General features: G+C 36.8%; 1 non-coding gene across 1 annotated transcript; it reads right to left on the minus strand.

Annotated features, from left to right (window-relative positions):
- Positions 1 to 4,229: 4,229 nt before the first annotated feature.
- On the minus strand, positions 4,230 to 4,336 carry LOC128284860 (small nucleolar RNA R71). Its single transcript, XR_008275280.1, has one exon. It is a non-coding gene; the product is annotated as a small nucleolar RNA R71 (small nucleolar RNA).
- Positions 4,337 to 10,665: the final 6,329 nt, after the last annotated feature.

The raw sequence follows: 10,665 nt of genomic DNA on the forward strand, positions 1-10,665 counted from the left end.
GCATTTAGCATTCCATCATCGTATAACATTAATATATTCGAGCACAAAGCCATTAAAACCAATCTATTATTATACATACTTTCAATTTATAATATCCATCACATAGAATCGATACTCACCTGCACAAACTTGAGCTATACATCATAGTTGTTCATCAAGAAATTTGAAGCTTTAATTCATTCAACCATTCCCGATTTACTCAAATAAATCACAGACTTAGTGCTAATGTTTACTCGAAAATATATATTGAGTTTGCACACTTAGTGCTCGATATTTAAACTCGTACACTTAGTGCTCGATATTTAAACTCGCACACTTAGTGGTCAATAACCAAATTCGCATACTTAGTGCAAGATTCACATCCGTAATCGTTTATACTCGCACACTTAGTGCCTAAATTCCATTACTCAGTACACATCAATTTAAATTCATCAATTCCCTTTGAATTGGGCAACATCAATCTTTCATGTAATTCATTTCGGCTCATATACTTAAATTGATTTAAATTTAATCAAAAAAAAATTCTTAATAACTTACCTCGAATATCAATGGACAGTTGAATTCGACTACTCAACAATTTTTTATTTTCCCCGATCCACGTCAGATCTTTTTGGTTCTTGATCTAAAAAGTTCCAAATTAAGCTCATTCAAATAGAATTTCATTCATAGTCCAAATACACATAATTGAGCAATTTACCAATTTACCCCTAACATTATGCGCTTTTACAATTTAATCCAATTTTCACAAAACACAAAATATGAAGAATTTGCATATACAATGCTAGGGCTAAATGTTCACTAGGCTTATATAAGTCCTCCCATTTCACTAATTTCACAATCTAGTCCTTCAATTTAGTATTTTCGCAATTTAACCCTAAATGCTCAAAATTACCAAAAATCCCAATACCAAAAATGTTAATTTAACACATTTATTTTATTTTCTAACATAAAACATAAATTTCACCAAACTATCAACAATGGCACTTCATGAGTATGTAATCAAATTTCAAAATTTCAAGCATGGGCTTTATAGTATTCAAAGCAACGATCTCAAAAACGTAAAAATTAATAAAAACCGAACTCAAATCACTTACCTAATTGAATTTGCAAGGACCGAAAATATCAAAGCTTAAACTTTCTTTTCTTTCTCTTAGTTTGTTCATCTTTTATCAAATATAATATATTAACATGTATTAAAATATACCATAATGCCATAAAATATAATAAGCAATTCAAGTCATTAATTCATGCATATTGGTCGGCCACTAATTCCTATTTATGGCCAAATTGCAACCTTAATATTCCATAATATAAAAACAATCATAATTTGGCCCTTACACATTAACCCTTAAATTTGCCATTTTACGCGATTAAACCCTTTTTCATCAATCGACCTCCAAACACTAAAATTTTTTAAACGAAACTTTTCCAAGAGCAACTTCACACATTTTAAACATAGAAAATAATATCTAAATATTATTCTGACTTAGATTCATGGTCCCGAAACCACCGTTCCAATTAGGGTCAAAATTGGGCAGTTACATTCCCCCAGTAAAGCTGTTTCAGATCATTATACATCTTCGTACTACTCAGGTCAATAGTTAACCGATTGTTATGAGCTTCATTCTAAATCATCTAAATGAAATCTGAATTTCTTGGGACACATATTCAGTTTCTGAACCTCAAACAACCCTCAGCATCAACTCTGAACTCTGAATCAATACTTGAATTATGTTTAGCTCGCTTTGCTAACAAATCATCATCTACTTTTTGAGCATCACAAATCTGTTGAGCAAATAATGGTCTTGTTTTTAATTCAGCTATTATCGGACCATCATCAGGCATAGCTATATGCACATTCAGTGCACACAAAGCAAATAGTGATTTTCAACTTAGAGCATCAGCAACGACATTATCCTTTCCCAGATGGTAGTCAATCACAAGCTCGTAGTCTTTTATCAATTCTAACCATTGGCGTGTTCTGAAATTCCGATCTTTCTGAGTCATCAAGTATTTTAGACTTTTGTGATTAGAATAAACATGACATTTCTCACCGAACAGATACTGACGCCATATTTTTAAAGCAAACACAATAGGTGCAAATTCTAGATCATGTGTCGAATAGTTCTTTTCATGCAGCTTTAATTGTCTCGAGGCATAAGCTATGACTTTGCCTTCCCGTATCAAAATTGATAAGTCGTAATTTATACATATTTGCATCCCATGCTTAGCATATTTTTGGATGAATTATCATCAGATTTGTGGAATTTGATGCTCCTAATCCTTTAATTACATGTTTTATACTTAGGTGAGCATAGGAGAGTAAGAAGAGAGACAAACGGGCCAAAAACAGAGAAAATGGGTCAACGTGGGAAATCAACACGGCCTGAACTTCCTTACACGAGTAGTTCACACGCCCGTGTCTATTTAACAGATTGCAACATGGCCTAAGCCACCTTACACAGGCGTGTCCCTGTCGGGCCTAAATCTAGTCCTATTCAGAAAAGGCCACTCTTGAGGGATTTGAAGCATTTTAAAGCCTATATAAACACTCCAGGAGGTACCTAGAAAAGACACACAGAGTAGGAGGCAAGGAATTACTCGAAGAAAGCTAATTGATCCTTCTCAAAAGCTGGATTCTCCTTCAAGACTGAAGATCTCCCTACAATTTTCTTCAGGGGTTTTTGGGTTTTCTTTATGTTTTGTTATTATTCTTCTGAGATGTTTCCTTTTACACTTATGAACTAAATCCCCTAAATACCTAAGGGGAATGAAACCTAAGACGGATCTTGTTATTATTTTCTGAATTATATGATAAATATTTGATTTGATCTTAATTATGTGTTCTTAATTCTTGCTTTAATATTCCAGGATATTGATTCAAGTATTGATGTGCTTATTTAGAGGAGCAAAAGTCCCTGTCTAAGAGTAGATCTAGCATAATTAAGCGAAGTTGATTGCACCCTTAGGCATAAGGAGACATAAATCTGTCGGATTAGGGTCAAACCTAAGAAGGGGATCCATAGATCGAGTTAATGCGACACTAGGGGTTTTAATTAGAAAGAGATTTCAATTAATCAACCTAGGGTTAAACGTTGTTAGTCTCGAGAAAGATAATAATATAAATTAGGGATTTCTATGGATGAAATCAAATGAATAAATCGTCTAATTTAGAGTCAAATAACAAATGAAGTCTAGGTGGATTTTTCCCTTGGGTATTGTCTAAATCAATCAGTTTTCCCAAAAGTGTTTCCCTAGTTTACTTTCTGTGCATTCTTAGTTTAGTTAATTAGTTTAGATAAAACAATTCCCCTTATTTTTAGGCTAGATAATAAAAAGAAAGTTAATACTAGTACTTTTAGTTCCTGTGGGTTTGACATTCCGGTCTTACTATAAACTATACTACTGTTCGATAGGTGCGCTTGCCTTCATCGTGATAGTAGTTAGTTTTCATGTACGATCAATCATAAATATAAAACTCATCACACACACCAAGTTTTTGGTGCCGTTGCCGGGGAACTAAAATATTAGGAATGCTTAATTTTTATTACTTTAGCCATTTATTTTATTGCAATTTAAATTTTACTTTAGTTTTCTTAATTTTACTAAATTTTCTTTTTTTTTCTTCTAGCAGGTTTTTATAGTTTATGACTAGAAGAAACGCGTCAGGACCATTAATTTTTTACAGTTAGATTAAAAGCATAGTTCGCCGAAACCAAAGAGAAATAAGGCAAAACCTAATAAACATAGATGAAGGACAAGAGGAAGATATCCATAATACAACTGAGGAGATGGCTGAAAATCAGAATAATCAGCTTTCTCTTGTGGTTGCTGTAGATCCAATAAATCAGAATCCTGCTCCTCGTACTATTTATGATTATGCTAAACCTACTTTAACAGGAGCCGAATCGAGTATAGTTAGACCTGCTATTGCTGCAAATAATTTTGAACTGAAACCTAACACAATTCAAATGATACAACAGTTTGTTCAGTTTGATGGTTTGGAGGATGAAGATCCAGATACTCATTTGGCGAATTTTCTGGAGTTTTGTGACACATTTAAGATCAATGGTGTTTCTGATGATGCCATCCACCTGTGGTTATTTCCCTTTTCATTCAGGAACAAAGCTAAACAGTGGCTGAACTCATTACCACGAGGGTCAATCACTACTTGGGAACAAATGATCGAAAAGCTTTTACTTAAATATTTTTCGCCGACTAAAACAACTAAGTTGAGGAATGATATCTCTTCTTTTGTGTAGATGGACCTAGTAACACTCTATGATGCATGGGAGAGATACAAGGATTTATTGAGAAAGGGCCCTCACCATGGGTTACCTCTATGGCTACAGGTTCAGACGTTTTACAACGGTGTGAAACCCTCAACAAGGCAACTTATCGAAGCAGCCGCCGATGGAACTTTGAATAACAAAACACTTGAAGAGGCTTATGAATTTATTGAAGAGATGTCACTGAATAACTATCAGTGGCAAGTCATGAGAACAAAGCCGACAAAAGCAGCCGGTGTTTTCAACCTCGATGCGGTTACTATGCTATCTAACCAGGTAGAACTTTTAAATAAAAAGATTGACGGTTTGTATGGTTCCACACAGGTACATCCAGTGATGAGGTGCGATTCTAATGGAGGAGTAGTACACACAGAATATCAGTCCTTCAACCCTAGCACCGAGGAGGAACAAGTTCAATATATGGGTAATAATAATTCTAGATCTCAAAATAACCCATACAGTAACACCTATAATGCAGGTTGGAGGAACCATCCCAACTTCTCATGGGGTGGCCAAGGAAATCAAAGGCCACAACATCCCCCAGGTTTTCAGCAGCCAGCTTACCAGCAGGAGAAGAAGCCGAACCTCTAGGAGATGCTAACAAAATTCATCTCGGTGTCAGAAACTCATTTTCAGAATACCGAAACTGTACTTAAGAATCAACAAGTGTTAATTCAAGGGCTCGAAACCCAGATAGGCCAACTCACCAAACTGGTTTTTGAACAACCATAAGGTAGCTTTCCGAGTAATTCTTAATCGAACCTAAGGGAACAACTCAATGCAATTGCTATTTGAGATAAGGAAGAGTTAGTTGAACTTGAACCAGAACTGAGGCAAGGAATTATGGTAAGTAAAGGTAAAGGTGAGACGGACCACAATAAGCAAAAACCAGTAAGTAGAGACTATAAACCTCATGTGCCATACCCTAGTGCGACAAGGAAAGACCACATGGACGAACAATTTAGTAAATTCCTTAAACTATTAAAGAAATTACACATTAACTTACCGTTTATTGAATCTCTTTCGCAGATGCCAAACACATGTAAATTTTTAAAGGAGCTTTTAGCTAATAAACGAAAGTTGAATGAGGCGTTGCATTTAGAGTTGAACGCAGTTTGCTCAGCCATTCTACAGAATAAGCTACCCAACAAGTTGAAAGATCTAGGGAGTTTTACGATTCCTTGTTTAATTGATAGTTTGAACGTGAATAATGCATTGGCTGATTTAAGGGCGAGCAATAATGTTTTGCCTTATAAAATGTTTAAACAGCTAGGTCTTAGGAAACCCAAACAAACTAGGATGAGCATTCAATTGGTTGATAAAACCATTAGATTTCCTAGGGGTATTATTGAATATGTCCTTGTTAAAATCGATAAATTTATACACCCAGTAGACTTTATTGGTCTAGATATGGAAGAGGATAGTAACATACCTTTGATTTTAGGACGACTCTTCTTAGCAACTGGTAGATCTATTATTGATGTTGGCACAGGTGAACCACTTCGTGTTGGTGATGAAACAATCGCTCTTCAAGCTCGTAATTTGAATAACACATCGAATAGTGAGGGTGGTTGTATAAATCATGGTACTAATACTAATCATGTAGCGCAACCTTCTTTGCAGCAAACACGTTTGAGGAGCATACATGAGCCATGTTCAAGTAACAACAAAGGACCCATCTATGAAGAATGAAGACTTCAAGTCGATGAACTAGATGAATGGCGAACACCTGTCAAGGAGAAACCAAAAGCATACAAAAAATCGAAGTGACACCACAATGAACATAAGGATGAAACAAAGCAAACTAAAGTTGGGGACAAAGTATTGTTAGATGAATATGACCCCTGAATTGCTACTCTAGAACACAATAGGGACAGAGCGACTCCCTTCACGGTAATGAACATCTTTCGAAATGGTACAGTCGAGGTAACACATACTATATTTGGAACTTTTAAGGTAAATAATACTCGACTCAGACCTTATTTTGATAAAACTGATAGCCGAAGTGAGGAGTTTCAACTCCTCAATCCACCGTAATCACACGAAATTGAGGTAAATCTAGCTTAGACTATAAACAAGCACTTCTCGGGAGGCAACCTAAGCACAACAGTGTTGATTTATTTAAATTTTAGTTTTTAACATCTAAATCACTAACTGAGTCCTTTAACACAGGTTTTCCACATCCACATGACTAGGCACACGGGCGTGCCTTAGGCCGTGTTCATACCACGGGAGGAGACACGGCAGTACAATACGACCGTGTGAAAATAGAGCAAAATTTTTCCCCAACACGGGATTCGATACATTGCCATGGTCGTGCTACATAGCCATGGGCAATCCTTCCAAAACAACATGGGCGTGCAACACGCCCGTGTCTATAAGCCTTAGTTGAAACTGCCAAAACAACAGGCATTCGAGACGCCCATGTCTAGAAGCCTTGGTCGATACTGTTAAAATAACACGGGCGTACGCATATATACACGGGCGTAGGAGAAGCGAACAAAGCAGGACACGACCTTGTGCACCAACACGCCCAAAGAGCATGGGCGTGGGCCAAATTTCAGACGCGCCTAAATTTGAAAATCCCAAAACAAACGGGATGAAATAAGGGCGCACAGGCATGGCCCATGACCGTGTGTCCTAAAATATATATAAACCCCCACTATTCATCAACCCTTTCCCCCAATACCTAACCCTAGCCGCTGAAAATCCCTTCTCCCACCACCTACCGGCCACTCCTTTCTCCTTTCTCCTACCATTTTTTTCCTCTCTCTCACCCTTCTCCCCTCTTCTTACCCTTGCACACCACACGGCCTCACGGCCCCACAAGCACTATTGCGTTTGTCCATTCTTTTCTCTCTATTATCTTGTTATTTCTTGTTTTATTTGAATGGTTCTAATGATAATCATGCTTATGCTCTTTATTTTCAGTTAGAAATTTTCCATTTTAGTTGATGCATTATGTACATTCATTCATTCTTGTGCTTCCATGGATTTCATGTTATCATGCACTCATTCACTAGGTATTTCGTTTGCACTATTTTTGTATTCCTAATGCTAATAATGATTTGAATATCTATTAGGACTTGGTTATTTTTCAGTAGATTTTCCTTTTAGTCAGTAACCCCTATGGAGTATTTTTATTTAGTTTTAACATGCTTGCATACTTTTAATAACTTCGTCTTTTTATTGTAGATACTATGACAAACCCAAAAGGCAAGAAGATTGTCGTCCCCGCCTCAAAAAAGCGAAAAAGAGCAGCATCATCCTTGGGTCCTACCGCCAAGATAAGGCATCCATTCCTCCAATTTCCACTGGGACCACGGGAGGAACTATTTCAGATACTACGGGCCTAACCACTAGGTGTGGGCCGTTGCATTGATTGGACAGCTTTAGAGTAAATCCAACTGGCTGACGTAGTCTGGGCCCTCCCAACTACTGACTCGTGGGGGCTCTTCTTCGAAATCATCGAGCTGACGTACCTCGAACTCACACTTGAACACTGTTCAACCTTTCACCTTCAAGTCTTTATGATAGAGTTCGATGATCCTGGGACGGTCCAGTTCTGTTTTGGCTATTTAGTCTGCCAGTTGAGCGTGCCTGAGTTCGGAGTCGCGTTAGGACTATACACAAAGGAGTTCATGGACGATGACGACTTCACTAGCCTCCATCGCCACATCCACTACTCTTCTTCAAACTGATGGAGGGCCTTTGTTCCTGCTTCATCCACTTATGACCCCAGTCACTCCAAGGCATCGACTCTTGCCCCATCCCTAAGATATTTACACGCCATCCTAGCCCACACCTTGACAGGGCGGAGAGAGAGCACAGGCGTCGTCAACACCAATGACGCCTACTTTTTATGGAGCATGGCGCATGGGCACGTATTCGACCTTGCTTATTTCATTGCCCTCGTGTAACGCCCCTAACCCGTACCCGTCACCGGAGGGTTAAAGAGTATTACCATACAAGCACGAAATTTCAGTTAACTATATTTGAATAACTTCCGTTAGCATATTAAAAAAAATCATCTCAAGGTAATAGGTATATTGATTCATTCTTAAGTTCAATTCACCTCAAACATTGAAAACATTAATCAAATTTCAACTATACATTTACATTAACCATTTGGAACGTATATAGTAATTTATCAAGCCATTTTCGCATGGCTTTACATATATATACATCATCAAAAGATAATTATTTAACAACAAAAAGTCATGTAACACCCCTTACCCGTACCCAAGGCCGGGATAAGGTATGAGGCATTACCGGACAAACATACAAACAATAAACTAAAATACGGGCCATAAAATTTCATTGATATTTCAAAACGTTCATTCACTTACACATAGTCCCTTATTTGAGTCTACGAAGCCCAAAACATACTTTAGAAAGGGTTCGGGACTAAACTGAGAACTTTCAAAAATCTTGGAAATTTCATGCTTTAAGGCTCCACACGCCCGTGTCCCGAAGTCGTGTTTCATACACGGCTGAGACAAGTGGTCGTGTCTCTGCCTGTGTGGAATATACCTAGGCTATTTTCCAAGCTTTGGTCAACCTTAATCTCTTACACACTTATACAAAATCAAAAGCATATAACATGGTATTCATTTAATGATTAAATATTCTCAATTAAACCACAAACATAGTCATATATATGACTAGTCTCAATGTAATGCTTGCTGGGTATGGAGTTGAATTGAAATGTTTCAGGCAAACATGTTATTTTGAGTATTTGAATTGTGGTATTTTATAAAGATATGTTCTAGTTTTAAATATGAATGCTTGATGATTAAGCTGAAGATATTTTGTAAGATGATAATCTTGGTATAAATGTATAAGTGGTACTATAATAAACAAGGTAAAATGAGTATGAGAGACACATGTATGATGACATACAAATGCTATGTTTGTGGTTTAATTGAGAATATTGCTTTTGATTTTGTATAAGTGTGTAAGAGATTAAGGTTGACCAATGCTTGGAAAATAGCCTAGGTATATTCCACATAGGCAGAGACACGACCATGTGTCTCAGCCGTGTATGAAACACGACTTTGGGACACGGGCGTGTGGAGCCTTAAAGCATGAAATTTCCAAGATTTTTGTAAGTTCTCGATTTAGTCCCGAACCCTTTCTAAAGTATGTTTTGGGCTTCGTAGACTCAAAAAAGGGACTATGTGTAAGTGAATGAATGTTTTGAAATATGAATGAAATTTTATGGCTCGTATTTTAGTTTAATGTTTGTATGTTTGTCCGTTAACGCCTCATACCTTATCCCGGCCTTGGGTACGGGTAAGGGGTGTTACAAGTCAAGCCTATACATGCCATTATCGAAATTTAACTACTAGAGTACCAAAAGGGTTTAGAAACTGTGGACGACTTCGACTTTGAGATCCTCGAGACCGTAGCTGACAAACAAGATCTATAAAATAGAGAATTAAGGCAACAAAGTAAGCATTACTATGCTTAGTAAGTTTTAAGCATTTCAAACAATAAAAAATGTGTCATATAAAACGAACATTAAATATCACAAAACTTGTATTTTAATTACAATCACTCAGTCGAATATACACAAGTATACCACCTATAAAGCCTATTGGCCGAATATAAATATACAAAGAAAATTTTCAGCACATGCTTCACTTCACTTTATGGCTCATACATCTAATTTAAATTGACATATTTTCATATAATGACAGACATCGACCGAATAGGTCATTTCTCTTATTCATAGATATATTAATCATCCTTACTATTATATAGTTATTTGATACTAATGACTCACCTTGAAATCAATTCACATATAGGTACATAATACGTACCTGGTCATTATCATATATCATAAATAATCAATAATAGTTTGCTTGGAACATTTGAATTTGTAATCTCATTCGAATCACCAGCGTTAAGCCTGCTAGGTTTCAAAACCCGCGTATAGTTACTAGCACAAAGCCTACGGGACTTTAGGCCCGGATATATTTCCAGCACATAGCCTGCGGACCTCAAGTCCAGATATATTCCAGCACATAGCCTGCGGACCTCAAGTATGGATATGTTCCAGCATGTAGCCTGCGGACCTCAAGTCCGGATATGTTCCAAATACCACGCATACTTAGTTATTTACTACATTCGGATATGAGCTCAATATGCACATTATCATTCACATTTCGGCTTAAGAGTTAAACTTAATACCACACATTCATTTCACCATTCAAGCTTAATCCCAAAGTAACCCTTATACTATAAATCATATACATACGCTATTTATTATACGACTATAATCAAGAACATCCCAAAGATTTCAATTCACTTAATATACTATTATAAAAGCATCATCAATTTCATACTAAAAGAAACTACTCAAAACTTACCT

The sequence above is a fragment of the Gossypium arboreum genome, chromosome 11 (genome assembly GCF_025698485.1).
Source record: "Gossypium arboreum isolate Shixiya-1 chromosome 11, ASM2569848v2, whole genome shotgun sequence".
NCBI lineage: Eukaryota > Viridiplantae > Streptophyta > Magnoliopsida > Malvales > Malvaceae > Gossypium > Gossypium arboreum.